This window comes from Anomalospiza imberbis (assembly GCF_031753505.1).
Source record: "Anomalospiza imberbis isolate Cuckoo-Finch-1a 21T00152 chromosome W unlocalized genomic scaffold, ASM3175350v1 scaffold_31, whole genome shotgun sequence".
Classification (NCBI taxonomy): Eukaryota; Metazoa; Chordata; class Aves; order Passeriformes; family Viduidae; genus Anomalospiza; species Anomalospiza imberbis.
Window position 1 is genome coordinate 3,730,423 of NW_027099315.1, and position 6,000 is coordinate 3,736,422.

Here is a 6,000-nt window from a genome sequence, read left to right on the forward strand (position 1 = left end):
TGAAAAATGCATATTATATGGCTCTACACAGATATTTGCTATATGTATTATGCTAGGTTGGAAAGTTATGCTGTAGTAACATTTTAATAATATAGTAAATGTAGTTTTGTAATTGAAATTAAGCTTTAGTAGTTAAAATAGAAAATATGTGTGTGTGGTATTCTTTTTGCTCAAGAGAAGGAGAAGATAATCAAGAAATTCTTCACACAGAGATAACAATTACAGAAACCCCTAAATCTTCCAGAGGAGAGGAATTTATGGCTTTCCTTATCAACAAAAAAAACCGAACTTCTCCAAACTCGACTTAGACTTCAAGGCGCCTGGGATTAACAGGAATTCCTCAACAAGTACCAGACGAATTTCTTGTTTTAAATAAAAAATATGCATATTCATGAAGTGATTTGTGTATGCAACAGGTTACCCCTCTTAAGGAGGGAATTCTCTTTTATCGGGGTCCTTCTCCTGGCTCACTTTTGTCCAGAAAGAGGTACCCAGCCCGGGTTGTAACTTTTTGCTGTTATTGTCTCTTTAATTGTCCTAACTCTAATTGTTTAATCTTTATTACTATACTTGTATTAATTTTTTTTCCATTTTATTTTTATTAAACTTTTATAAATTTTTAAAATAAGTGATTGGCGTTTATTACATTTTGTCTACCTATTCTGTGAAGAGAGTTTACCAACACTTAATATGAAGCTCAGAACTACACGCCTAGGAAGAACAGAATCTGAAAAATATGAAATGTGAAAAATGCATCTTTTATGATTGGCTATTTGCAAATATTACAATGAATATTGTGAAAAATGCATATTTTATGATTGGCTTTTCGCAAATATTAAATTGAATACTATATGTATTATGTTATATTGATTAGAAGTGCTGTATTAACATTTTAATAGTATGGTATATGTAGTTTTGTAGTTAAAATAGAACCTATGTAGGTGGGGTTTTTTTTTACTAGCTGTGAAAAATGCATATTATATGGCTCTACGCAGATATTTACTATATGTGTTATGCTAGGTTGGAAAGTTATGTTGTATTAACATTTTAATAATATAGTAAATGTAGTTTTGTAAGCTTTAGCAGTTAAAATAGAAATTATGTGTGTATTCTTTTAATTAGCTCAAGAAAAGGAGAAGATAATAAAAAAAATTCTTTGCACAGAGATAACAATTACAGAAACCCATAAATTTTCCAGAGGAGAGGAGTTTATGGTTTTCCTTAACAACAGAAACGAACTTTTTCAAGCTGGACTTAGACCTTGAAGGCGCCTGGGGATTATAGAAAATTTCTGACACGTACCAGATGGAGTTCTTGTTTTAAATAAAATATATGCATATTCATAAAGTGTTTTGTATATGCAACAGATTACCCTTTTTAAGGAGTAAAATTTCTTTTAACAGGGTCCCCCCTTTTCCTGGCTCACTTTTGTCCAGAGAGGGGTACCCAGCCCGGGCTGTAACTCTTGGCTGTTATTGTCTCATTAATTGTCCTAACTCTAATTGTGTAACCTTTATTACTACATTTGTATTATTTTTATAACTATTTTATTTTTATTAAACTTTCTAAATTTTTGAAAAAAGTGATTGGCGTTTATAACACTAGCTCAAGCAAGAGATGAGATAATGAAGAAACTCTTCACACAGAGATGACAATGATGGGGGCCCATAAAGAATTACTGCCTCCTTATCGGAAAAGACAAACATTCTTCCACCTTCTCTCCGTCTTTATGGAACCACCAGGATTAAGGGTGTTATAAACGCCAATCACTTGGTTTTTAAAATTTATAAAGGTTTAATAAAAATAAATTGGAAAAAAAAATTAATACAAGTAAAGTAATAAAGATTAAACATTTAGAGTTAGGACAATTAAAGACACAATAATGAAACATGGGGTTAGAACTAGAAGATATTAATCATAGAAATTAGAAGGTATTGAATAGTAATGGGCATATAAAATAATGGATATTGCTTAGGGCCACATCCTTATGTTACGTGAGAATATACCGTATCCTGGCCTATGGGAAATGAAGAGACTACGTGCAGAGCAACAAGGAGAGACCTGATAAGGAGAAGGAATGTATATGGAAAACAGGATACAGGGTGTAAAGACAACTGAAAAATGGGGCCCCTTATGTTCTGGAAACAGATGGATCCTGGCCCCTGGCTTGGACTGTGGCCAAGGAATCAATGGGCATGTGCAAAGCAGTGGGGTCGAAAAGTCAGCCTGAAGAAGACAATTCTTACTTCATCCCTTTTACGACCCCCGAAGCCTTGGACGACCACCAGAGACAGCTGCGCAGGCGCAGAGGACCCACAAGCTGATTAGCATACAGAGCGGAGAGGGAGGGGAGCCAGGAAATGACCCATGGGGAAACTTAATGCATATGTAACACTCCAGGGGATAAAAGAACACGTGTGTAAGCAAGGGGCACGCATGTATTTGGGGAAATGTCCCACATGCGTCCGGCCGAATAAACATACCTACTTTAAAACTCACTCTGTCTCTGTGTTTTAGAGTCTAGCTCTGCGTGTCAATAACAGCAAAAATTTACAGCCCGGGCTGGGTACCTCTCTCTGGACAAAAGTGAGCCAGGAGAAGGACCCCGATAAAAGAGAATTCCCTCCTTAAGAGGGGTAACCTGTTGCATACACAAATCACTTCATGAATACGCATATTTTTTATTTAAAACAAGAAATTCGTCCGGTACTTGTTGAGGAATTCCTGTTAATCCCAGGCGCCTTGAAGTCTAAGTCGAGTTTGGAGAAGTTCGGTTTTTTGTTGATAAAGAAAGCCATAAATTCCTTTCCTCTGGAAGATTTAGGGGTTTTTGTAATTGTTATCTCTGTGTGAAGAACTTGTTGATTATCTTCTCCTTCTCTTGAGCAAAAAGAATCCCACACACACATATTTTCTATTTTAACTACTAAAGCTTAATTTCAATTACAAAACTACATTTACTATATTATTAAAATGTTACTACAGCATAACTTTCCAACCTCGTGTTATAAACGCCAATCACTTGTTTTAAAAATTTATAAAAGTTTAATAAAAATAAAATGGAAAAAAAAATAATACAAGTATAGTAATAAAGATTAAACAAATAGAGTTAGGACAATTAAAGAGACAATAACAGCAAAAAGTTACAGCCCGGGCTGGGTACCTCTCTCTGGACAAAAGTGAGCCAGGAGAAGGACCCCGATAAAAAAGAATTCCCTCCTTAAGAGGGGTAACCTGTTGCATACACAAATCACTTCATGAATATGCATATATTTATTTCAAACAAGAAGTTCGTCTGGTACTTGTTGAGGAATTCCTGCTAATCCCAGGCGCCTTGAAGTCTAAGTCGAGTTTGGAGAAGTTCGGTTTTTTGTTGATAAGGAAAGCCATAAATTCCTCTCCTCTGGAAGATTTAGGGGTTTTTGTAATTGTTATCTCTGTGTGAAGAATTTCTTGATTATCTTCTTCTTCTCTTGAGCAAAAAGAATACCACACACACATATTTTCTATTTTAACTACTGAAGCTTAATTTCAATTACAAAACTACATTTACTATATTATTAAAATGTTACTACAGCATAACTTTCCAACCTAGCATAATACATATCGTAAATATCTGCGTAGAGCCATACATTCTGCATTTTTCACACTAGTGTAAAAAAATGACCTTTTTGTTCGTACCGAGATGTTCCAAGAAACAGGCTGAGATAAGAAACAGGCTGAGGTCAGTCTGTTCTGTAAATATGTAACCGCAAAGGCATGTGGGCGGACCTATGTTGCAATGGTATGTGCTTAAGAAATCCCCAGGTTTCAAGGACAACCGCGAGGAAGATGAGGCGTCTTCAGCCTACGACCACCAAGAGGCAGAGGAACGACCACCTAGCAACAGGGGGCGCAGGCGCAGATCATACTGACACGTACCCGGAAAGACGACAGGATAAAATGGGACGGGTTCAAGTGAAGCGCGCGACTGTTGGCGGAGCGCTGACTCCCCTGCCGTCCAGCGCTGTTTTGCTTCCGCTTTCATACATATACTGTAATCAATAAATTTCACTGATTGGCACAGATAGCCTCTTGTGCTCATTCATAACACTAGCATAATACATATAGTAAATATCTGCGTAGAGCCATATAATCTGCATTTTTCACAAGGGGAAGAAGTTGACAAAAAACCAGAAAAGTTCTTAATTTGCAAGGAATTTATGCATCATGTATGAGATGTATGAATATGCAACAGGCTACTGCTTTTAAAGATTATTCCTTTGTTCACAAGGCATGCTTATTGGGCTTAAGTGCCCGAGAGCATCCGGACGTCCGTAATTCTTTGCTTTTTATTGTCTTGTAATTGTCCTAACTCTAAATTTTCATTACTCTAATTGTATTACTATTTTTATAACCATTTTTTTATTATTAAACTTTTAAAAATTTAAAAACCAAGTGATTGGCGTTTATTACAAATATTATATGTGTTATGTAAGAAAGTTATGCTGTATTCATTCTCTTAAGTAGTGTGCTAAATATAGTTTTAGGTTATAACATAATGTTAAAATAGAAACTATGCTATGTAAGATACTTTTTAACTAGCTCAAGAAAGAGATGAGATAATCAAGAAATTCTTCCCACAGAGGTAACAGCAACAAGACACCAAAATCCCCAAGAGGCCTCCTTATCGGAAAAAGACAAACTTTACTCCACCTCCTTCTCGTCTTTGAGGCGCCAACAGGATTAAGGAGGAAAGTTGACAATAACCAGAGAAATCCTTAGTTTGAAAGGAATGTATGCATCACGTATGAGATCTATGAATATGCAACAGGCTATTGCTTTTAAGGGTTAATCCTTTGTTCACAAGGCATGCTTTTCCTGGCTTAGTGCCCTAGAGCATCTGGATGTCCGTAATTCTTTTCTTTTATTGTCTTGTTATTGTACAAATTCTTATTGCTCTAATTTTTAATACTGTTTTTATAACTATTTTATTGCTATTAAACTTTTAAAATTTTAAAACAAGTGATTGGCATTTTTCAAATGAAAGCTAAAACTTAAGGCATCATTTACCCCCTTTCTAATCAATGATATAGACCTGTAGCTCTCCTCTGCTGCTCCAGAGGGGCCCCTATAAATCTATGGCTGGCTAACATTGTGTTGCACTTTAGGAATTTTCCCTTTTTTTCTTTCTCTCATGGAATTTTGTCCCATCTGTTGCTAAGAAACCATAGTGACCAGTACTTAGGAGAGACAAAAGAAGTTGCCACGGGAAGGGTGCGGCTGGCTACTCTCTTAGCTGGGGGTTTCTCCTGGAAGGGCACAGATACCGCAAGAATTGGGCTGGGGAAAAGGGGGCTGGGCACAGCTCCTAGCCCTCTTACTCTCTCTGCTTCAGAGGAGGACAGTCGAGTTGCTGCTTACTGGAGGGAGATTCTCTGGCGCCGCCGGAGCTCATCCCTATCCTGCTTCTTCTGTCGTGGGTGAGCCTTTGCTCGTGTTATAAACGCCAATCACTTGGTTTTTAAAATCTTAAAAGTTTAATAATAATAAAATGGTTACAAAAGTAGTAATACAATTAGAGTAATGAAAATTTAGAGTTAGGACAATTACAAGACAATAAAAAGCAAAGAATTACGGATGTCCGGATGCTCTCGGGCACTTAAGCCCGATAAGCATGCCTTGTGAACAAAGGAATAATCTTTAAAAGCAGTAGCCTGTTGCATATTCATACATCTCATACATGATGCATAAATTCCTTGCAAATTAAGAACTTTTCTGGTTTTTGTCAACTTCTTCCCCTTAATCCTGGTGGTTCCATAAAGACGGAGAGAAGGTGGAAGAATGTTTGTCTTTTCCGATAAGGAGGCAGTAATTCTTTATGGGCCCCCATCACTGCCATCTCTGTGTGAAGAGTTTCTTCATTATCTCATCTCTTGCTTGAGCTAGTAAAAAAAACCCCCACATACATAGGCTCTATTTAAACTACAAAAGTACATATACCATATTATTAAAATGTTA